General features: G+C 36.6%; 1 protein-coding gene across 3 annotated transcripts in view; it reads right to left on the reverse strand.

Annotated features, from left to right (window-relative positions):
- Positions 1 to 26,059, reverse strand: part of OTUD7A (OTU deubiquitinase 7A) — a 113,118-nt gene that overhangs the window by 40,794 nt on the left and 46,265 nt on the right. For 2 of the 3 annotated variants that reach the window (XM_032194657.1, XM_032194655.1), the window contains exons 2-4: positions 24,933 to 25,005; positions 23,426 to 23,530; positions 10,831 to 10,967 (exon numbers count right to left, since the gene is read on the reverse strand). The gene's annotated coding sequence lies outside the window, so the exon portion shown is untranslated. The remainder of the gene's footprint in view (positions 1 to 10,830; positions 10,968 to 23,425; positions 23,531 to 24,932; positions 25,006 to 26,059) is intronic. The other variant, XM_032194656.1, reaches the window with a different exon arrangement.

Genomic DNA, 26,059 nt, shown 5'->3' on the forward strand with positions numbered 1-26,059 from the left:
TATACTGCTGTCAACTCTACCTATTTCACAGCTGGCTCTTACATTGGTACCTCTGTATGTTTTATACTTCTACTTCACACTTCTACATTTATGTAATTTATACTTTTATGCTAATTATACCATCGCATCATTACATTGGGGCTGCACTAGGAATAGCAGGGAAGGTGATCCTTTCCCTCTCTTCAGCCCTGGTGAGCGGCATCTGGAGTGCAGTGTCAATTTCTGGCTCCCCAATACAGGAAAGCCATGGACAGACTGTACCAAGTCCAGTGAACAAACTACACATCTGGATCACCATGAGACAAGAGAGACATTTCTAATAGTTAACAAAGCCAAAGCAGTAACAGAAGGAAGTCTAGAAATACAGAAAAGGCTACTCAAAACACAATGCTGGCACTTGAGCAGAGAGTATTACCTTAGCAGATCATGGCCAAATTTGGCATCAAAGCTTTGTAGCAACTGAAGCCCTTTCTCTGTTTCGATACAAATGCAGGACAATAATGCTGCTATTATTTGATATACAGTCTCATGCAGAGATCCCCTGTACTAAACTGAACCTTACATCTATGCAAAAAGACCACGAGAAATATGATCCAATGAATTTCCTTCCCAACTACAAGATAAATCGTAACCAGCATGATGAAAACATATGGATCAAGCTAAAAGAACCTGCTGCAGGTGAATGATATAAAGCATTAGCTAATTTCAGATACCATTCAGAAGTGGGTCAGTAGTATAATGACTATTGATTTAAAATGCACCAGCTGGGCACTCAAGGACAGTCCCTATGTGTGGAGGCCAGACCGCTCATAAATTTTGAAAAGCGCACATCAGTCTTTAGTCAGTTCATGAGTTGCCTCAATATCGCTTTTATTTCAATATTTTTAACATTAGAATTGAAAAGACATCCCTTTAACAGCTGAAAAGAGGACTGAGCTCCACACATCTATGACATCGACCAGCACCTCAGAATTACCTCATGGTTACATGCCCGCCAGAAGCCAGGCAGTAACCAGGCTGACAGAAGCACATCACTCTTCACCCATCCCAGCAAAGGTCATGTAAACTGCCCACGAAGATCTTTCCTACAGATGAAGCTCCTTCTCGTAATGTATATAGAAAACTGATTATATCTGTGCATTTACAGCTGATGGGATTGTGTGTAACAAAGCCAGAGACAGCACTTGCTGTTTTATTGAGAAACAACAATAAAAAATGAAATATTATGCAAGTACTATGATATAATGATAAATAGCTTTGCACTTCAAAAAAATCTGCCTTGTGTTAGGTGCTAAGGAACCACACCCGATGGAGACCTCCCAAATCCATGACAGTGTTGAGGAACAGTTTCTAGCTGAACACTCCTGTGCCTGTGCACTAACACTGCATGTCTCTAGGCCCTGAGTCCTCCAGCTGTGCTTAGAGCACCTGCACAAAAATATCTATGCTATTTAATTACCCCTGCTACTCATCAAACCTAAATTAACAGCACAACACGATTTAATAGTGTTGATTCAGACAGATTTGTCTGTAAGACGGGAGGGGGAATGCAGAAACATGTTAATGAATGCCGAAAACTGAGAACTGACCCACTGCTGATTACCTGAGGTAACACTGGCTCATCGGTTTGGGCTACTTCACAATGAAATAGGACATGCAGGGCTGTGCTGACTGGAACTGGACTCCTGCACAGTTTCCTGGCAAATTCAAAATTTCAGCACTGCTGAATTAAGTACATAAGAGACAACTAAAATTTCTGCTACACGTACAACTGAGGAGCAACCTGCTGTGGAAGCTCATTCCTCGCACATGGGCAACACCTCCCAAAGTCTTTACAACATTATAAACTGGATGCGGAAACTGGAAACTACTAAACCCATAAACAGCTCTACTAAAAATCAAATTAATTAAAACAAAGTCTCTAAATGTCAAATACTAGGCCTCCTAACTACAGCAATATTTTGCTGTACTAACTATACATACAAACTGCTCCTCTTTTTTATTTCATTCATCAGATGTTACCATTTCTAGTCACAATTAGCACAGAGGCAGGTGATCTGGCTGTTACTTGAACTACCACACCATGAAAAAAAAACTTTTACAAAAATCCAAACTATGCGCGCTCTACACTGAAAACAACCTTCAGAGTTGGTAGGTTCCTCCCTTTATAAATTTGAACTAGCCCTATTTTTATTTTTTTCCCCACCGGGAAGAGCTGTTTTCTTAGCTCTCTGGGATTTAAAGGAGGGAAAAATAAAAGTCTTTCAAAAATTACTCTCTTTGCCAGAAAAGTACTATTAGCTGTGAAAACACATCCAGATGGAATAGATTGCTAAGCAAGAAAAGGAAAGAAATTCCGAGGAAGCAGGTAGGCAGTGACTCAGTGCGAGCTGGGAGCTCAGCACCAGATGGCGACCAGGCTGGCTGTTCTCACCACATGCACCACCTCTCACCTGCAAAAGCACCACACCACCACCTTTGCTGCTGGTGGCTAGTTGAAGCAGCAATGCAACTTACACCTGAAATCCAACACACCCTTGGAGCAGATCTAACACACTTCCATGTTACACCACCTGTCAACAAGCAGCACTCCTCTCCGAGTATGTATGCACAGAGGCATACGTCTATGTTTGCTGTTTTCCTTTCACATGAGCCACATATGATAAACGAAGAGCACTCCATACTGAATAGAGATGGAAACTATTTGACCCTCAAAGCACAATGGAGACCTTGGCTTTCTCTCACTCTGTAGCCTAATTTCTTCCCTAAATAATTCCATACTTACACAATGCAAATATGAGAAGTAACGAAAGGGAAACATCTGTTGCATACTGTAAGAAAGAGCATTTTGAAAGGCTTTAAAGAAGAGGGACAGGTAGATCCTAAATGTTAAGATGGGTGAATAGGACTTGAAATCAAGTTAATGGAGTCCCATGCACATCTGATCTCTTCTTCCTCTTGAAGTACCTGTCTCTTAAAACAGCCACTCTTGGAAGTTCAGCCTTCATCTGAATCTAACTTTGACCTCTTCAAAATCAAAGAGCTTTATGCAGGTATACAATATAAAAATACTTTTTTTTTCCAAACAGGTGCAAACAAATAGGGCTAATTAATGAAACAAAATCAAGTATGTTGAAACAAAACCCATGCCTAAGGAATACAAAGAGCTGTTGAAACAGAGGCAAAGAAGTGAAAGGAAAGAGTTCAAGAATCGACAAACATTCAGAAAGACAATCACTAAACTGCAACTAAAATCTTCAAAGGGCGAAACAGGCATCTCCAGCAATATGCCTGAACTCAAATCTCTAGGAAGCCAGCAGAAATACACAGACTGCTTTAAGCCCATTCTGTCTGTCCCCATCCCCACCTCCCCCTCCTTTTTTCCCCATTTTTATTTCCCTCCAGTGTGACGGAGCAAAATACCCCATTAACATTACTCACTCCTCTCAGCTGGTCTGGCAACATGCAGGCTAAGTGCAGACCCCTTGTGTTGAATGTTCATGCTCCTTTGATTTTCGGTAGTTAAGTCAGAAAGACCCCATTAGTGCACAGCTCCAGACTTTGCAAGTAATTTTTCCTGACATGATGTATTTGATGTAGAATGTCATAATTCTACCACCTTGACAACATCACTAAATTGAACCAATGCACCAAATGAAGTCATTTTTATTAGTGAAACATCTAAATTCTTTGAATTAAGGTTTTGCAATTTTTCATTCTTTTCTGCATGTAAAACGTATTTACTTACAGTTTCACATGGACTTCTTTTTTTTTTTTTTTTTTCAGTAAGCCAGAGATATTTATTAGGTTATTACATTTCTAAAGCTGCTCCACTTTTCATTAGGTAACATTTTGCCAAACGTTCATATACGAAATAAAAGTTATTGAGCAAAAAACTGTAATTAACCGAATCCATTAGAGATTTGTTTAGAAGCAGAACACCAGCTTTAAGAGGGCTGGTATTTAATGTCAAAATACGTCTCTTAAGATTGTCTGGTATGAATAGCATGTGTATGTGAAAATAAATTGTTCAAAGTGTTTTTCAACCAAGGAAAAAGTGATTAACTGTAAAGATACAGGACCTGTTTGAAATATAGAAAGAAAAAAATCTGCCAAGAGCATCTGAAAGGAATTACACTGATTTATTTATTTGATTTCTTTTTTCAGCAATCAAAACACAATTTTTAAAGTAACGAACAGTGCAGTATGCCTACAGGAACACTGACCACATCCCAAACATGAAACATCTCCCTGTCCTTTACGTGGGTTAGCTTCAACACTATTTTACACAGACTCACTTCAATTCAGTAAACTTCTTGTAAGCAGCATAACACTTCAATCAGGCTTTTTTTTTTTTCTCCAGTGTTTCCTGAATAGCTGGGGACATTTATCTCTAAGCACACCATGTGTATACAGATATACACATAGGTAGAGGTAAACGTCCCCAGCTATACACATACACATAATGTATATGTGTATTTTATTTTGATATAGTCAGGTCTGCATCCAAGATGTACTTGGAAAAAATAAAAAAAATAAATACATACAAGCATGTTTCCATTTGGCAGTATCCAAAATAGAACTAAAAGGTAAAAATGAAAGACAGATGTTGGCAAAGCCTCTTCTGGAACACTAGAAGCAAGTTCAGTAACTCAGAAATCACTTCAAACTAAAGCAGATGAAATAAAAGGCTGCAGAGCATCAGAAGTTAAGCATTTCATCATAGGACAAGTGACCCAAAGAGCCTAGCTTGCAGATCCTAAGAAAACACAGTAGAGAACTGGGTAACTGTTCCTCATAAATGCATCAAAACACAGGAAAATACAGTCCAGAAATAAAGGCAGGGTCCCCAGTGACAGAAGTACTGGGAAGAAAATACTGAATTATTTTGTAAAAATAGGGCTACAGAAGTGCACATAAAGTACAACATAACATTCTGCAGTAATATGAAACCAGTCTGAAGAACTGGACAGTTTTTTGCAATCCTGTGGCCTATTTTTTTTTTGACATTTCTGAATAAACTAAGTTTCTGGGTAACCCTTTTAGGGGTTATTCTCAGAGGACCATGGATTAAGATGGTCCACATTCCAACATTAAAACAATTTCCAAAGGAGAAAAGCCTGTATTGAACCTTTTCCCTTGCTCTGGATAACTTCCACCTGAAAAATTATATAAGCAAGTTGCACCCATGTAGGAATTCGCTTACTTCTGCAATAGGTTACATACATATGGAACAGATATAGGTGTATATATACAAAGAGAATATAAGATTACGAGTGCGATTCTTCCTGAAAGAATTTACACTGGTGCAAAACAATACCTTAAATTTACAGCAGTATTTTATATGCCCTTGTCAAAGGTGGCAATGATTACACATGAAGAACTGGTGTAAGAAAAAAGTCTTTTCCCTAGTTAGATTTTTCTAACTAGCAAATGTGTAGCTTATATTAAAATATGGACTATACTGTAAATGTTTGTCTTCTATGTTTAAAATAGAGTATGTAATACAACATATCAATAAAAAGATGTGTGATCACTTGAACAATTTCAACTTCGTTGACAGGATGTTTTTTTCCCTCTGTAAAAATTTTATTGTCCCTTTTTTTAAAACAAAACAAAACAAAAAACATGCCTCTAGTAAAATATGCAAACACTACCTGTATGAATTCAGACATCTTAACTATGATGATGGCGATTATATTTATACACATACGTGCATATATATATAGATATCAGTACATAACCACATAGCTAAATTGTAAGCCCATTTATTTTTTTGGTTTGAAACAAGCATGGTAAATGTATAGAGGTCTCAGAGTTACCAGCTGACATAACAGTAACGTTATTCTCTATGTCTGCAATTCTCTACCTTCAAGAGGAACTTAAGGCAAGTCGACCTTATTTTCCAGAATAGGTGTCTTGTTTTCTTCCTTGTCAACAAGACTTCTATTAATTTCTTATAAGAAATGAAGAATTAATACATTTTCCAGGGATAAGAATAACTGCTCAAATGTTAGACTCTAGAATTTTAATAGAGATATTGGTTCAAGAAACCAGTCACTGAAGGAAAACTGCAGAATTCCCCAGGAGCCAAGCAACGTGCACGCAACAATAAAAACCCAGTTTTATAAAACTGTAACATTATGGTATAAACTAAAAATGTAACTTGAGTCACATTCATCTATACAAATCACTGTAGTAGTGTTTCAATCAACCACATAACCATGTGTTTTGCCTTTTTTTTTTTTTCCTTCCCCCTTTGGTTAATTAGTATTTGGCACTTTCCTTGGTCTTTTATTCAGGACACTGTTATGAGTTAAACAGAATCTACTAGAATAATCTCGCTATTGAAATGATCACACTAATCCATCTGAAAACTTCTGTTTCTAAAAAAGTTAATGATTTTGAATTAGTGTCACATTTGACAATTGCTCCATTGTTTTTTTCTTGTTTATTTAATCTGGAAGGTTTGAATTTGGCACTGTAAGATCTGTATTTGTTTAAACAGTAGTGGATGAATACCTCTGTATGAAAGCCCTTCATAAATTCACAACAGGCCCCTTAGTTCTTCTCTTCTTCTTGTATATGTATACTTACAGTTAAATTAATTTTAATGCTTGCAGAAAGAACAAGTTATTTTTCTTGCTCCTTTGAATTCAAATGGGTCAGCAATTTGACAACTACATTTAACAGGAATTTGCTGTTATCTGGGACTTCAAAGGGGTTTTTAGCTGTCAGTAAGAATCTAGTATTCAGACTGTTGCAAGCCATGTGTCATTTGCAGATGCATGTATTACCTAACCAATGCACTAGAGTGATTATCAGTACTGATGTATTATTATTTCTATAAAATATATCCTTGGACGAATCTACCATACTGATTATGTTAATTCAAAACTCTAACACCACAATACCGATTTCTCAGGAGGAAACTTCAGCAGTACATACTTTCCCAGAAAAAAAAAAAAAAATCTTAAGAAGTGTATATTTTTCACATATATTTGTCAAAAAGACTAAGAAGAGTTGGAAGTATAAATATGTAGAATAAAATACACTCAATCAGGAAGCATGATTTTTTTTTTTAACCAACTAGAAAGCTACCAGAAAGAAGAACTCAACTTCAGAGAAATTCCAAAGCAGAAGCTAGATAATGGGAAGTCCTATAGATTTCCAGCCTGACTAGCAACAGCTGAGCACAACATACTGCAATTCCCAAAATATAAAAGGAGAAATTATCTGAAATGGTACTTAACAGCATATCTAGCTATATGAAGAAAGGTGTACAAATCTGTAGTTCTTTTTTATTTTATTTATTTATGACCATCCAGTAACTGGAAGGAGGAAAATAAGCACATGGATTTTGGGCAAAATTTGTGTCAAACAGAAGGTGGCAGAGGAAAACCCTAACATCACAGTCTAATAAAACACACAGAAATGAATTCAGACATGTGAAGTTAGGTAGCTAGTGCTACTCTACATATCACACAGTAACTTCTGGGTTTCATCTGCTGCTCCACTTTTACCTTCACAGAGTCTCCAGTTTTAGCACAGAGATTAAATGCAGCTTTTAAGCTTACATTTAGAACATATCCTAAAAAATTAAATGTGCATGTATTTACATACACACACTTCTCTTTTATTGGAGGTGAAGTAGTTCTAAACTTTGCAGTCTGTTTAGTATGACTGGACCTGTTCTGCTCACAGAACTCCAGTGAAAGATGGTGTTCAGGAAATGCCTCTGCACAAACTACTATTTAACTACCATTTAAGCTATTCAGTATTTCTCCAAAATATTTCTGAAGGCCTCTGTACTGAGCTTGGAGGACCAGCTCCTCACCCGCAGACATGGTAGAAGAAACTATACCTGTTACATACATACATACATACATATATATATATATATATATATATAAACTGTGTGTATAGCTGTCTGCATGTGTATGTTGAAAAACTACTTGTCATTAATATTATGTATATGTTCTTATCATAAGATGCTTCAAGTCACAAAGACCTTCATTCAAATTAGCTGCACCTTACTGCATTCTGCTGTCAGAATGGCAAATCACTCCACTAAGAGACGATGTGTAATTGCATTATAAAGGGGACATATGGTCAACACTTAAATACTATCAGAACCACACAATTCTGAAAAACCTGTTTAAAACAAAACCAAACCAAACCAAAACAAACAAACAAACAAAAAAACACACTTTAAAACATTGCTGGATGGTTGAGATCCTGAGATGTAGCTGCAGTGATGAGTTAAAAGGCATTGGCTGGAATAGCCCAAATGGTAACAAATACCTAACATACAGTAATATGCATTAGACTTGAGAGCAAAGTCATATCTTTATAAATTAGTTACAAAAGGTTGATTCCAAAGACATGTAAGACGACAAGACAGCATTTAGTGACTAAGACAATTATCAGCAAATATCTTTTTTAAAATACCAGCGTTATAGGAATAAAAGGTGAAGAATGACAGAAAAAAAAAAAAAGCTCCAATAAGGCATTACTACTAAGGTTTTGTCTACACAATGCGACACAGGAAAATCAACCCAAATTAATTTAACTGGATTTGTCCAAGTCCATTAAATTCCTTTGCAAACATTTCCATCTGGGAATAAAAATGGGGCCTTAATTTGGTTTGGCTCATCTTGCCTTTGAAGTGGATTAAACTAAATTCACTAGAGGCCACTTTAATAATGAATGGGAGAGTGCACACAGACACTTGGTGGGATTTAAGCTGTCCTCCTTACATTCCTACATTTAGTTGACTTGCATCAATTCTCCTTGGTATCTTGTGTAGATGAGCCCTGAACCGATACATTTGACACAGAAGTGGAAAAATAGACAATGCAGGAAACTGTGCTGAAGAATCCTCAGTCAACACAATGACCCCCCCGTGGGAAGCAGCAAAGTACTATTATCCAAGAGAAGAGAAAGACTGTTCACTTTCAGAAATACTATTTAAAACATCTACTACTCGTTTATTTATTTGAATTCTTTGAAGCTACAGCTACTGATAAAGGACTCCACTAAATCATCATTTGAGAATTATTTAAGAATTAGAGGTTAGGACCTTATATTTTAGGCTAAGATAAAAGAATGTAGAAAAGAAAGACTGAAAAGATCATGCTGTGCTTAAAAGCTGTGGCACACTCCCACTGAAAAATCATCATTGAAAGCTAGAAACACTCAATACATTAAAGCACCAGACTCCCCTTAAACCACCGCCAGTCACTGACAGCAAGGGGCCCAAGAGGTGCTCTACCTGCACCGTGCCGCTGCTAACAGCCTGGCCAAAAGTACAGCACCAGCCCCACTCCAGATGCGCACACAGGGGAATTAATGCACCTGCTCAGGCAGTGTTACTGCCCCTCCATTCTGCAGGAACACTTTTACAATTTTTTCACAGAGCCTCAGAAGCATTTAGTAACACTACAGTGTTATAAATGTTATTGTCAGAGAGAAAAACCATCACAGATAAATGTTCATGGAAACAGGTCTAGAACTGAAATAAACCAACAAGCAGGAAACAGAACCTTTCCAGGTAAGGATCCTCCACATCCCTCCATCAGTATTTTTTCAGGATAGAACAACTACATTGCTGTAATGTTTTTGTATTCATGTACAGATAAAGGGCCTGAACATAAGACAGTTACGGCATCTCCCTTACTATACTCACAAGTCCTCACGATGTCCTAATTGTATTCTGTTAGAAGGCAGCAGTGCAAGAGATAAACGTAATGCCACTGATAAAAATGGAATGTCACTAAAACAGAGCTCCATTTTAAGTCAAATTCAAGTATCAATTATTCTTTTATATGAGAGTGATAAAGAAGTAGGAAGCACATTGCACTGCTGTAGAAATACAATTTGAGGCCTCTTATTAAATGCACAATTTCATTAAGTAACCTATACCTCTTCTACTAGAACACATCTCTACAGAATATAAGGAATTAGAACACTGTAGATTTTCTCCTCATTTTGATTTTTTCCGTTATTTTTGCCTTACACATTTTACCTGATGCTGCTACAAAAAAAAATACTGTTTTAAAATACTGAACGTATTCCTCTAGATTTAATCCTTCTTTCAGATAAAGAAGGTATGCTGGCCAAAGCTCTAACCGCACCATTTTCTCTAACATATAAATACTACATGCTCTGCAAATACTCTGCATGCATACAATTTACTTCAGTACGTGGGGTAAAAAAAAATAATTAAAAAAAAATGCAAGATACCCAAATAATCATTATTGGAAATAACATGCAGTTTCTTTAATTTTAGTTTTTATTTTTTAAGTTCACATTGCATTAAAAATGCAACACTTAGGCCTATAGGCACCATGAAATGCAAGCAGCTCAAAAACCAACACAATGAAAAACAGCACAAACACTTGCTGTTTCTTACATTTTGAGTTAAATAGCCCACTATTTCTACATTGTGAATTCTAAAATTGTCATAGCAACGTGAATCTGAGTCTTCATTTACAATGCAGATAATCTTTTTGATTGTGTTATTCATGCATAACCCCATATTGTCTGATTTGCTACATACTGCAGTAAACTTCTACTGGGGCTGCGGGGAGAGGAACAGACTACACAGGTATGACGCACTGGCATGCAGTGGTCAGGAAGTAGCTCAACCTCAACCTCTGCTTTACAGCAAGTTATTTCCTCCAATACTTTCATTTAAGAACAAACAGCTGCTGCTGAAAAGCCAGACTGCTAAGATTAGTTCTCTTGTTATGGCTGCTTGTTCTTGAGCCATAAATAGATACACAGCAGATTAGAGCTACCTTTAAGCAAGTTTTTCATTTGACTTACTTTGAACAGACTTTAAATAAGATTTCCTTGAGGCAAGTGTTGGATGGGTGTTATGCTGCTGGTTTTTGGTGATGAAAATAATCCATTTTTGCCACAGTACAAGGTATGAATAAGCAAAATTGTGTCTCCTGAGAAATCTGGAAGAAAAAAAAAAAAAAAGACAAGATATTAATCATTGCATTTATTCTGCACTATTTGAATGATACCTATCACTGTCAAGCACCAACTTTACTTTTGACACCAACAGCCTAATGGATACACTACTATCAATGCAGATAAATTACTGTGTGCAATAGTTTGCATTAAACAGATTGCTTGGACACAACCCAAAAAAATGAAGAAAAATATGAATTATGAATGTACAAAAATATCCTAATGGCTATGTATCCTACATGAAAATGGTAATTCTCACTTAAAAATTCCTCAGTTTATTTTATTAAGATTCAACGAATACAGCTTTGCAACTTTTTTTCCTCTTGTCTGTTGTATTTTTATGCATAGTGATCCAATAAACTGAAGAATGCTCCCCATATTACCACAATTTGGTCCGTGAGAAATATATAGAAATGTATACAGCATAAAATTATTAGCTATGAAAAGGTTCAGGCTGTAGAGTAACCTCATCTGCAATTATTTTTATGGGGACAAATTTAACTCATCTTAGTACATTTGTTTGGTGCCTGCAATAACTTCCACGGGAAGCTGACAAAGAAAACAAGGAAACACAGATTAAGGATGTTACATAAGTATTTCAAAAATCATCTGAGGCCAGATAACCATGTTCTTCATTAAGAATGAATGCTTATAATAATTTTCTCATTTTTTCCCTATTTCTGTCTAATATTGGGAAGTAATCACAGCCAAGGTGCTGAAGAAGCTTCCTCCACTCCGCCTCAGTTCTCTAAGACTCACATGTAATTTTTGCCCTAAACTCAAAAGGGACCTAATGATTCAATTCTTCTGAAACAGGACCAAAACACTTCCTACCATCTTCTCTGTAGCTTAGGACCAGCAGCACAGCTCTGAAAACCTCTTCCACTATCATTGTGTTGCACCTGGATGAGCACCTCCACACAAAGACTCAAGTGTGCAGTCCCTTCCATTAGTTTTGTTTCAAGCATGGGATTTGAAGTAGTTTTAGGAGAATACAAAAGCTACATTGCCTTGGTTCTTAGTTCTAGTGAGGCTAGGCTCATTTAGCCTAAGCTCTCTATTTAGAACAAGGCTTACCTACAGTTGCATTGCTGCCAGTTCTTTGCAAGGATAGAATTTAGTTCAAGCAACATGTGAAGGATACACAATGCATAATAATAATGAAGCAGTAATATTTAAGAAGTGTGATTGGTAACAGACCATCTGAAGAAAGATCTGTTTAGAGTAAGGATAGTCACCATCACTACTTAGGTCTTTCTTAAATAGAAATGACAAGTTTCAAAGAACTGATTAGTCTAGCTTGTGACCAACATCCACATGCAGCCACAGTTGCAGTGGATAGATAATCAAAAAAAAAGTCCCTGACAGTTTAAATTAATTTGTTTGAAGGACTGCTAGAACTGACAAAGTCATACCAGAGTTAACTTACAGAAGTACCTACAGAAAGTGGATTTGCAGTGCCATCTCTGACAACTAACTGTTTCCAGCAAAGCTTCAGGTTTTCTTCACTCTGGCCATTTCTTCAGCTAAAAATGCTGTTGAGGAACCAGCCTTGACAGGAAGAGGGAATGGAGTCTGCCACTGACAGGTGTCTGGCAGCATGTCTGGGTTAACTTTGGTGCCTCTGGTTTCAGTATGATCTGCTCTAAAACTGACTGAAACTTCCAGCTGGTGATTAGTAGCCTCTGGGGATGCTAGCAGTGTTAGTCCAGTTAGTATGAAGAGCATATGAAAGTTCTACACGGCTGTGAAATATTAGTATAGAAATTACTGGAGAACACAAGTGCTAAATATATATTTTTGAACCTTGTCAGCGACCTCTTACTCACAATGGGAAGAGGTGAAAACTTTCATCACTGAAGTACCAAAACAGCAAGCTTGGTCACTTCTAATTTTGTCATGTTATTAAATATTTCTTTTTTATATTATTATTATTTTAAAAAGGCAAAAGAAGTTCTGTACTATCATAATTCTGTTTTCTTTCACATTGTTTCTTCATGTTGCAACTTCTTCAGACTTAGGCCTATACATATACACAAACTATAAATTACACTCCATTATCAAGCAAAAATCCAGTAACGTGGCCATTGTGAAACTATCTAGTGTTGAAAATGGCTCTTCATCAACATTTTATGAATACATTAAATGCTCTGAACAGCAAGAAAATCGTTTTTTCATTTAGTCAAATCAATTTGGTAACATTCTAAGTTTTCTCTCACTGCAAGTAAGAAATAGCTACCTCTGCAGTCATAACAATTGTCAACCTCTGCCTTTTAAATTTTTACTGTAATTCAGACAATTTAAAAAGTAACAATAATCATAATTAACAGGACATTTAGGTTCACCAAGAAAAACTGGAAGCTGATGCATCAAGGAAAGTGTTACAAGGAAACACACAAAACAGTAAATAACAACAAAAAAAAAAAGCATTGGCAGCTAACAGATGGTCAAATTTGATTTAAAAAAGGTGCAGCCTAATTTTTTAGAGCTGTTGAGTATTTCTGAATAACTTAAACGGGATTAGTGGATATTCAGTGTCTCTAAGAAGTAGACCATTAGTTCTAATTGTCATTGTCATCATCACCTATTATTATGTACTATGAAAAGCAGGACACAGTTGGAGTTAAATATTAGTGTGTGAAACAGGAAATTTAGGAAGCCAGAAAAAAATGGAAATTGCTATTGATTGCAAAATAAGCCTGGAGGTGGGGTAACAAAAACCCTCCACCACACTGAATTTTAATGTCTATGGGCAACAGTTAAAGCAAATAATAAAGGTGCCTGTTTTGTTGCTGTTGTTTTTAACATATGTACCAAGCTCACATATAAAAACAGTGCCTGTAAACTTAAACAAAGAACCATCTCCCCTGAAAAAAAAATAGACTACTAGACAAAAAAGGAGGGGAAAATACAGAAGAATTTGCATTCCCCTTGAGCCTAGTCATCAAACCTGATGACAACGTCACTAAGGAATTAGAACTTGTTCTGCATAGCTTACTGCAAGCTTCAGCACACAAATATCTTTCAGTTCAATCTACTGCAAAATGAATTAGTTTTAAAAATATAGATATATATCTATATATATCTATATCTTTAAAATATATATCTTTAGATATATATCTATATCTTTAAAACTATCTTAAACGTTTGGCTCCTTTTTACATTAAAAAAGCCCTAGAAAATAAACTGGAATAGATCATCATGCCTTAAAAAAAAAAAAATCAAATCATTGAAGCTATCCACAGTGACATTCTCTTTCACACATTTTATTATTTTTTAAAGACATGGATCAAAACACGTGCTTAGCTGCTGAGCTGAAACTAAATGCATAGCAAAGCTGACTGGGAGTTGTTGCTGTTTATTTTTAGAAAAAAAGGTATTGTCACTTTGGATGATACGCACTGTCATTTCAACAGAAATTCTTCAAAGAAGCACAGCACAAAATTCTTCTTCCCGATTAGCAGGTCTGCTTATTCGGCAGAAAATCAAGGAAGAAAAAGAATTCCATGACTCCTGATTCATAATAAAAAGATGTGGAGGTGGAAAAGGGATGATTTCAAAGATTATCTATAATTACAGTTACAAGTCAAACAAAGTACAAACAGCTGAGAAGGGACAGTGGGGGGGGAAGAGAAAAGCTATTACACAAGGTGGGGAGTTGGTCCCACAATACAATACAGCAGGACTGTTTGTTACAGCAAATGCTCAAACAGGCAAGACTGTGGATCACATAGAAGAGGAAAAACAACATTTTGCTACAAACCATGCTCTTCCATCACCTTTAAAAAAGCAACTAATTGGGCTGATCAAAATGGTGGCTGAATGGATGACTGATCAGAGGACGAGAAGCAGAGAAACGGGATAGCTCGTTTCTCTGCTTCATTTCGCAAAAACCTGTTTGAAAAAAAATGTTTTTGTTGTGTATGTCAGTAAACTTTTTACTAAATCAGTCAGTTTGCCAGACAGTGATCATGTGCAATATTTCCTTATCTGAGTCAGCTGTTCTTTTATTTACAAATGCTTCGGAAAAAAACCTTTTGATTTTCACTCTGCTGAACCAGTCACTTAACTGCAAGTGTTCTCCATTTCATGACAGACAGAACAAGCTAATTTCTTGGAGCTGCAGTCAGTAGAGAGAAAAGCAAACCTATGGGCATTTCATAATGCTTTAAAATGTAAAAGGTACAGGCTGAATTTTATCTGGTTGGTAATAATTTGTTTTTTCAAGCACTAGCATCAAAGGAGAAATGGTACTGTCAGGAAAATAGGGATGTCACTACCATCAACTACTCACATGTTTAAACTTGGATCTGAACTAAGCTCATACCTCCAGTACTTGGCTTTTTTTTTTTTCTAAGTAATGATACAGAGATGTATCTAGTTATATGCAACATAATGCACACCAGGTAATATTTTCTTACATGCAACAGTGATGTTTTCTATGATTAGGAACTCTAAAGACAAGACCCTTCCAATACCATGAACTAAAAATATCACCTTCACAAACAGATTTGATCCAAAAGAGACTGAGCTGCAAAAAATTTCCCTGGCAACTTCCAACAGCCCTGAATCTGACCTGCGATTTTTTTTTTACACAGCCTATGTGATTGAATAGGCTGCATATACTCACATCTGTTTGATTAAATTAGACTGTCAGTCTCCTAAAGTAAAGCCATAGCCAAAAGGCCCAAAATTAGATAAACAACCTCCAGTAGGGGAGCTGAAAATCTGTCTCTATTTTCTCTGCAATTCAAATGATGGAATGGAAAGCTCTGTGAAGGATGCCCTCAAACAGAATGACATTCAGAGAATTTCTACTACAATTGCCATTGCTACTTACAGCAAAGCAGTCAACTTTCACATAACACCTTACCTCCTGGAGGCCAGACCCTGTTAGAACGTCACCACTGAAAGCTGACCAGGGAAGTCTTCCTGAGCAGCCAGACCTGTTCCAAACTACTTCATGAATTCACCAAGTGATGGAGTTCCTCACATTTTTCTCTGTCCTTTCTGTGAATACATCTATCCACTAAACACTAATGAGATGAAGACAGATGCATTTGTGCAAGCAACATCTTTGGTAAGGGCTTCACTTTCCATACAGAGATAAAAAATTAAGATTCTTAGTTAAGAAACCTGACTGAGGAAAGCCCCTGAACTACTAGAATAATACAACACTTGGCCTTCCTGTCATGGAAAATTAGTAGTAAAGTAATGTTCATAATGAAAGGATAGCAAGTAGGTCAATAGACTTTCACCCTGCCTTTGCTGAACACAGAGAAAATGCAGAGCATGTGTTGCTCTGGAGAGTGCTAATGGGGAGAGCAGCTAGGAACTGCAGTCGCTCTTCTTTTCGTCCTCTATCTGTATTTCAAACAGTCTGAAAAAACAGCACAGAGAAGTAAAGACGAAATTTGGTTTTTAGTTTTTACAGCACTTTTGCTCCCACCTCTAGGCTTCTCAACTTTCTCCTGGTCATGACTAGCCGACGTGTATCAAACAACACAACGTGAATTATTTGCTCTGAAGAGAGACAGTGAAGAGAAAGACCTAGCTTCAAACATCATTTGCAAATTGCTGCTTCTGTGAAGAAATAACAGCCAGTATTCTTGCAAAAGGACACTTAAAAAAAACACTTGTTGATTGTGGAAGATGAAACTCAAGTTCATTCTGAAAGCACCCCAGAAGCTGCAGTAAGAGGCACAAGTGTGATAGCAGCACAAAGTCAGTGACCTTCCGGGTTTACAAACAGCTCTAACTTTTCTGAGAAACACGAACCAGTTCTTAACACTGCAGGTGAGGATCTCTTCAGTTTTGACTGCACCCATCTATCTACCTTCAGTTAATAACACCACACAAATACTGGCAAGCTTTGAGGCACAGCTAATGTGAATTCACAGAATCAATTTGATATGTGCGAAACTTACTTGTAAAACCCTATCAGCTTCACAGGAAGTTTTTCCTGTGAGTAGCAAAAAGAAGGAAGCTTGCTTTTTTTTTTTTTTTTTAATTTTGTTTTTTTTTAAAAAAACATAATGTGTCCTTTACACCCTGAACTTCAGCCACCACCAGCACATCCCAGAGGCAGTCCAGAAACACGTGTGCATTTGACCAGCCAGACAACTGCTGTCAAAGAGCACAGAAATCAGCAAGGTTGTAATTTCCATCTTTCTTCTCCAGCAGTCACAGACTTTCACAAATTTTTAACTAATTAATTAGTTTACACAATTCTAACTATTTTTCAAATTGCACAATGGTTACAGGGAAACTGGGAACAACACATGGCCAGATGGGCAAAGTCTCATTTGTTACTAATCGAGGCTAAAAATGCTTTCCCCCTTTCATGACACTTCATACCAGTTCAAGGCTACATGCTTGTCAGTTTGCTAACATGACACTCTCCAATGACGTCTGAGTTCAAAACTTAATTTCCAGCCGAGCATAATCCTGATTTGCAGATCCTAAGAGCATAGTTGAAGGTTTACCCTTTCTTATCAAGTGATGGAAAAAGACACTGCAAGAATTTCAGAGCCCCTAGCCTCTGCCAGAGAAATCAATACACAAATGGAGATGTGAAGTTCTCCCAGGACAGTACACAGATGTAGATAAGGTGCTCCAGTTGCCCTCTGGAGTCTGCATTAGCTATTTTGGGTGCCTAGGTTATAGAAGATGGTTAAAGTCACATCATACAAATATTCTGTTATACATATTGCATAAAAAATGCAATCAATTTTATAACATGTTGGATCAATTCATAGACATTACAGAAATGACAGCATAGAATTTAAGTATCTATACCAACAATTCAATACTAACTATACATATTTTAGTGTGTCCTTATACCGCAAAACAAGGAGATCATTTCTGGGGGGCTTGTTTTTCTGTGCAGAAGTTATTTTATCACTTTGTGTCCCCTTAAAAAGCCAGCTGTTAGCCCTATTTATCAGCAACTGCAAGACAAATTGGAAATCTTGACTCACTGGCTCAAATACATGGCATGGAAATGAACAGGTACAGTGAATTTCTTTTCACCATAGCACAGTTTACTAAACCCATTAATCAATTATAATCCCAGTTTTCATTCCTGCTTTTTTAGAAGCTGACCTTTTAAAGAAGAAAGCTATTTTACATACAGCTTTGCTTGGCTCCAGCTTTCAAATACAATTCGTTTAGAGGCATATTGGGAATTCCCCCAGTGCTTGTCCTTCCTATACTGTAAACAACTTGATATAAGACAAAGTAAACGTACAGCCATCTACTTTATTTTTACTGAGTCTTACTGCCCTCACATGTGCTTCCAACCTTCATTAACTTCCAGAGCATTCCGGTTTCACCAGAAGTACTGGAGATAAGTCAGATCACATTGAAGAACACACGAGTGTCCCTCAGTATTTTACAGTTCTGTCATTGCCTACTGCAAAATCTGTTCTTGATAACCAGCTGCAGCGACTAGCAGAGCTTCACCCAGTAAGAGATAAAGAGAAGAGACAACTGGCTTCCTCTTGGGTGGTATCTGCATTGTCTTGTACCATCACAGTATCAAGCAATTCTAGCAGAAGCTTTAAAAAGCAATGAAAATTGATTGAAATGATTTCATTGTACAAATTAAAGTCTCTGTTAACTACAATTATTGAAAAAGAGTGCAAATTTTTATTTTCCGCATAAAAAGATCATTCCCCTCACAAAATAAAATACACCACCATAAAAAAATATCAGATGTCTTACGCAACTTTTCAACCAAGATATTCCAATAAAACATTCTTTTAATCCTTGTCTTTTTAATAACATAAATAAGGCATTTGCTAGTTTATTAAATCACCAGTGTGCAATTCATTTTTATGAAACAGCAACAGTAAATAACTTAACACAAATGGAACAATCACATCTCCCAGCCTCCAGTGAAACGATATATGGAACATAATTACATGCAGTACACATTTTGCAAAGGATGTTGACTCAGTTCCAAGCTTAGCAAAACGTGATCAGGAAATAGATGTCTGGAACTTAATTGCAGTGTTTGACCCTTTTCAGTCTCAAAGCCTACTACTTGCCAAACATCATTTCAGCCTATAAGAGCGTTAAAGATCCTCTACTCCCCTGTAAAGAATTAACTGTTCCATAGAGAGATTTTTTTAGAATGTCACTGGCCTAATTTACACTGAAACTTATTTTTGTTATTCAGAAGGATTTTATTCTCTGAATAATGTATGCAGAGATTTCTAACATCAATATGAAACCAACAGCATCTGCCTTTGCTGCTTGAAATCTATGGAGGTAATTCAGGAGGAAACATGAAAGGAGATGATTTACTCAAGAAAGAAAGTTACTCTCTGCCTTCTCTTTCCATGTATCAGTCGGCTACTTGTTCTAGCTATATAAACAATACCAACTTATCAATCCATACACCTTCTGTCCCCACACGTTAATGAAACAGAGACCAGGTATGAATAATTTTTGGTCCAATTTAACTGAAATTCTTTTTGTCCTCACAAAAGTAGTAGCTCACAAAGTATATTAATTTATAAGTAGTTGAATCTGACTGAACTTCAACATAGCTTGGGTTATAGTTAGGTTCTGCAGTGCTAAGAATTTATTACAGTGCCCTGCAGCATCTTAACAGATGACATTTTTATTTTGAACTGTTCTCATTTTAAAGGTTTAATAAATTAGAAATTTGGAGTTTCTAATTGCCTTATATAAAACTGTAATGCTTGCAGAAAGACAAAGACCGTATTTTCATCACCATTCCCTACATTATAACGTTATTACATGTGCTAACTGGCAGTTTTATTTTAACTTCTGATCTTTCCTTCGCTGTCTGAAGTGCAGTTCCACACTGACTACAAAGCTGTAGTTATTTAAATAATAAAAAATAATAATAGAAGGCCATGCTCCCATCATCCAGACTGCATGTGCTCCCTTCCCTACCTTACACTGGCATTGAAGCTTATCCGATTTCAAGGTAAACCAACTCAGGAAGCTATATTTGAAGAAACCTACACATAATTTAGGAAGATTTGTTGTCTTTGAGTTTAAATTGCAACAGTAGCTTGTCACATTTCTGACTACAGAGTAAGGTATAAAGTATTTTACTCTACTGCTAGTAATTAGAAGTATTTTATTTTCATGAGGGGTAAGTAAATGAGTCTAGCTCACACTGATGAAATAAATAACACAGCTCGTAAAGGCATATACCAGAGGTAAAGAGCATGAACTAAAACGCTTGTTTTCTACATTAGAAAAAGCAAAGTGATGTGTTTACACTGACAATATGTACCTCATACAATAACAATACTGTTGTTGTTATGTAACAAAATTGTCTCAGAATAGTTAGTTATAGAAATAACCAATCCAAATAGCAATTAAATCTCAAAATAATAGAGCATGGCCTGTAATTAAAACAGGCTTCTACTTCCACCCACATTAGGCAGAGCAGCCTGAGTATCCTCACAGAGCACTTAGTCTTTATTAATTGTATCTTAATGAGGATTCCTATGACAAATTCAATATTGAAATTCAAATAAGACAATCAAATGGTACATAGTTTTGAATTAGCCTAAAATTAATAGTAACTGCCAAATGATGAATTCAAGAGTAAGCTGCCTGTCGTGACAGGTAACGTGTTCAGTTAACTGCAAAACCAAAGAGAACATAGTGAAACAAAATACTTCGCTAAACATACTTCAACAGGAGCCAAGAAATTTAAATAAAATGGAATAACATGCATCTATTTTGCACTACAACCTGTATCAAATTCCATCAGAAAACTAAAAATCAGATTTGTTTTCTGATAACCACTTTCTCATTACCAGAAAGTTCTGGGATATTTCTTAAGCCCCAAAGAATGCAGTTTCTTTACAGCCTACACATGGTAGTTTGTTATGCTTTGGATGACACCATCACCAGCCCCTCAGGAGACAGCAGACTGCTGGGGCAGATGTGTAAAACAAATTAAAAGCTATCAGAACTTCCAATTCTTTGCAGAGGATAAGCATCAAAGCAGCCACGGTAGAGACTCACTCATTTTATGCAGGCCCTGGTGATCTCTATTTGACCACTATCACTAACAAGATTTGAGAATTTTCTGGAGTCACTGCCCCAAATAAAATAATTACTTTTAAAAGATTAAAGAAGCCATTAACATGGATGGACTTTGCCTCAGCAATGCAATCTGTTCAGTGCTGGTGATCTGGCAAGGGCAAATAAAATTAGTCTGAGAACCAAGGAGAAAGACCGAGACTGGTGAATGCTGAGTGCAGTGCCCAAGCCCACAAGGACTTTTGAGGTGACAAGAGTCCCAGATGGAAAGGTCTATAGGCAACACTTGCACACAGCATTTTCTTCACGATTGAACTGGATATTTATGAAATTCTCAGCAAGAATCCCAAAGGTTTTACTAAAACAATTCTTAACCCTCAACAAAACTGAGCTCCCACAGGAGATGGTGGAGTTCAGAAAAACTTCGTGTTGAGCTTAGCGGTAGCTCAGGAGCCTTAACATAGTTTGGCACATCAAGTCCCACTTCTGAAATGGAGAAGCACCTGAAGAATCTATATGCTCTAAGAAACATGCTTGAGTCCACTTGATATTAAATACAGCTTTTGTAATTTCTCAAGGAATGCTTGGGTCAAAATACAATCAAACCATTGCTTATATGAACACCTCTTGTGAAGGTGATAGCTCACAAATATCAAATTGATGGTTTTGCAACATATCCAATGCAACTTAGTAATTTAGTCATAAATACTGAATTATCTTTAAAAGTGCTGTAGTCTACTATAGAGATAGTTTGCATATTTCATGGAAGTTGGTCATAATAAAGGTATCTAATTTCACACCGACAAAGGTTAAGAAGACTGCCTTAAAGTTCTGAGAATCCATCCTACAATTTACAACTATATTTATTAAACAAATTATTAGTAATTAGTAAAAGAAGCAAATTAGTATTTACTTTTGTTTAAGTGAATCCCAAATGAACCCAAAACTGGGTACAAAGACAATGTACTTATAGAGTTCATTAGTTCCCATTGCCATGGAAAATGTTATTTACAGTGAATTTCAAACCCAAGGTTAGACTTAAATATTTGACTGAGACAAAATTGCACCAACACAGTTACATTTTCCACGCTGCAGTGCTATGAATCTTTGTTCTGTACAGACTTCTTGACAATCACAGTGAACAACGGCAGGAAATACACATTTTGCAGCAATGCAAAATCAACCTCTCCCAAGTATTTTGTTATACTGACATCCTTAAAATATCCTTAAAAAAAAAATATTTTTATGATCCAAAAATCATCAGGATTGATAGTAGTCAAAAAACAAGATCCACCCACTCCCAATCCCCAAGAAAACAAAATAATCTCACAACATGATTACTGGTGCACATTATGAAATTGTTATGGAACACTCCATATCAAATACAGTAACAAACCATTTAAAAAGAAAAGCCTCCTAAGTCACAAATACGCACAGAAGTCTTCTATATTTATATGAGAACACTATAAAATCTTGTTTATTTTAGTAAAGAGAAAGTAGACAAATTTAACATTTAAACTCTGTATGGCTTAGAAGACGTGGTTCCCCTAACAATATACATGTACATGCTGAAAGGCACTAGAAGAATATGCTTGCTGTAACTTCCTGTAGTCAAATTTAGTAAATGCAAGAATGCAGAATTTTTATTCAGTTCTCTTGCAACATTTGATTATATCCTCAATATCCTGCTTTACAAATTTTCAGAATGGGCAGGGGTCACCTAATAAGCCATTTTTCAAAGGCTCTTTTGGACAATACTTTACAAGCGTGGCCCCAGGAATCTGACTTATTGTACTTTTTGAACCTCTTGAATGACGGCTTAAGATTTTTTTCTTCAAGCAGTGGTCACCTATACAGTACACACATGTCTAAAAAAATTAGTGAGCTTAGTTAAGAATACACACGTACAGTGTGCAACTACTAGTATTTTAAAGGTGGAGCTGACGAATACATATTAGCTTTAAATATCATTAATTAATTTTGAGTCCCTGCAGATTATTACAGTTTTAGACGGTATTTAGTACCTAAAAACTTAAAGAATCATGTTACTTTGTAATCAGTTGTCAGCAGCATGTTCAAGACAGACACTGTGGTGTCAAATCAAGAATATATGCCATAGTTACACATATTTTTCTGTGTGTATGGTAGCAAGGAACTATTTTCAGCTCCATTTATTTTGCTGCTTTTGTTTATTGATAGTTCCCTCAAGCAGTTCTGTGGACCCAAAATGGCAGGGGAGGAAGAAGCAGTAGGAAAGAACTCAAGTCAGCGCTGCTGCCAAGGAAATATTATGTGCAACACAATTCCAGAGAAGTAGAAACATTCATATGAATTTTGGTTTAAATAACGCATTTAGCATCACTGAGAAACTCTGCAGCATAATCAAAGATAAAATGCAACTCACCATGGTAGCTTCTACTTGCCAAAATACCCTTCTTTCCTGCATGCCTTATCTCATTTTGGTCAAGCAAATGATGCAGGCAACCACACCAGTATTCCCACTTTCTTCCTAAAGAACGTACAAAGAAGTCAGCAAACAAATGGCAATTTACAGCAGCTGATAATCAGAAAAATAATGCTTATTTAACAAATGTATTGTTCACTTCCCTGTCCCTACCAAGGTTATTGCAATAGGAATCTTTCACTGTCGTCTTAAAATGGATTGCACCATTCTGGTACGACAAAATGAACTGCTATGAAATATAAAAGCAAAAAACTAAGCCCAAAACAGAGCTTCCACAGTGACAGGTCAAATCCTGCAGTAGTTTAACAGGACAATGATACGGATGGTTTAGGAACTTAATTAGCATCCAAGCTTTACAAAGCACAGATAAATTTAATGAGTACTACTACATCATCTGTCAGCTCTATGTTGCCACACGCAATAGGCATGCTGTTAGCTTATTAATAATTTTAGCTGGTTTCTTTGGTTGGCTACACTTAATTGGGTGAAGAACTAGCTGGATGGCAGTTCACAAAGAGTCATAGTAAATGCAGTTGAATCCAGCTTGTAGTGGGTCACCAGTAGCATTCCCCAAGGCTCAGTACTGGGCCAATTTTGCTCAACTTTTTTTTTATCAATGATATTGATCAGAGGATCAAGTGTATCCTCACTAACAGACGATATCAAGTTAGGCAGGCCTGACTCAAAACTAGTGTGACCAGCAGGACTAGGAAAGTAATTGTCCCCTTGTATATGGCACTGGTGAGAGCACACCTCAAGCACTGCATTCAGTTTTGGGCCCCTCATTACAAGGAGGATCTTGAGATGGCCAAATGTGTGGACAAAAGACCAACAAAGCTGATGAAGGGACTAAAAAATAAGACTTATGAAAATAAGACTTATGATAAACTGATGAAGGAAAAAGGGTTGTTTAGTCAGGAGAAAAAGAGGCTGAGGGGAGACTTCATTGCTCTCTATAACTACCTGAAAGGAAGTTGCAGCAAAGAGGGTGTCGGTATCTTTTCTCATTTGGAAAGTGATATGATACAAGGAAACAGTCAAGTTGCACCATAGGATTTTTAGATTGGACATTAAGAACTTCTTCACAGACACGGTGGCCAAGCATTAGAACAGGCTGTCCAGGAAGTGGTGGAGTCCCCATGCCTGGAGGTATTCAACAGATACGTGGACATGGCACCGAGGGATACCGTTTAGTGTTGTAGCTTGGTAGGTCAGGTTTATGGCCAGACTTGATCTTGAAAGTCTTTTCCAACCTAGATGATTCTATGACTCTAATTGTTGTCAATTATGAGGCAAATTAAATTCTTGTTTTCTTTGCAAGGCCCTTATGTTCAGCATTTCAAAACAACTAAATGCCAGATGCTAATTCAGGGGGTGGGAGGGATGTTTACAGCTACTCACAGGAATGAGGTAGACAAGCCTCTGTTTCTGTTTTTAGTATGTTTACCTATTTAGGAAGGCAGGAGGCAACTGTCCAGCTGATTTTACTTCTGATTTTGAAGCTCTGGAGTGTCATGTGCCTGTGAGAATAGACAGAAAACCAGAACATGTTTTACTGTCTTCAAAAGTAACACTGTAAAGTACTACTCTGCATCCATTTATTTTCCGCACTACTCACCCCAAATTCTCAATCTATACCACTATCATGAAGAAAGAATTTTTCTTTCTTTCTTTCTTTCTTCCAGCTTTGACCATTCCCAGGATAGTGAGAAGCCCTGCACTATGCCACTGTTAAGATCACAATAGTTTGTCCATCAAGAACTTCAGCCATAGCCCAATCCAATTTAGATTAAATTAAACTTTCATTAGCAAATAGAAACACAGAAAGGAAGCTTTCTGGAAGGAAATGTTGTCTGACCCCTGACACACATTAATATGGATGCAAGGATCTTAAAAGATAACTTGACAAACCCAAATGGTATATTGTAAGATTCAGATTGCTTTACCATTGCAGAGATATGTATATCATATGACAACATTTTAGGAATGCAGTCCCCTTTACTGTTTGGTTCAGAGAACCAAAGACACTGTACCTCCAAATCTAGTTTAGACATCTAATTTTCCTCTAGTTTGACTGTACGTTCCATGTTGATGACAGAATTGAATGAATTACAACAGCTGATCCAGTACATTTAGTCCCTTTCTACTCATGAAATATTAACCTGCAGATTGAGATTTACTGATTTTGTTCAAAATATTTTATGATTTAAAATAAACGAATAACAGAGCAGTTGAAGATTGGTCTGAAATGATCCGCAATATTAAACTATGAATTATAGACTGGAGTGGTTCAAAACACTCTATGATAATCTTTTGATTCCTGAACGCACATGTAAGCATGCTGCACTTTATCAAGCATTTTATCTTATTTACCATTTAAAGATAATGAAAATGATGGTTAGCAATACTCTGACCAAATACAATTATTTCTGATCCCTGACTTCTCTCTTAGGTACCACTAAACAAGGTCTTAAAACATTACATCTTGTGAAGTTTTTATGGCTATCATTCTTATATTTGCTTTCTCCCAAATCTTTGAATATTTTATTCCTCCTCCTAGTTAAAGCATATGAC

The sequence above is a fragment of the Aythya fuligula genome, chromosome 11, assembly GCF_009819795.1.
Source record: "Aythya fuligula isolate bAytFul2 chromosome 11, bAytFul2.pri, whole genome shotgun sequence".
In the NCBI taxonomy this organism is placed as follows: Eukaryota; Metazoa; Chordata; class Aves; order Anseriformes; family Anatidae; genus Aythya; species Aythya fuligula.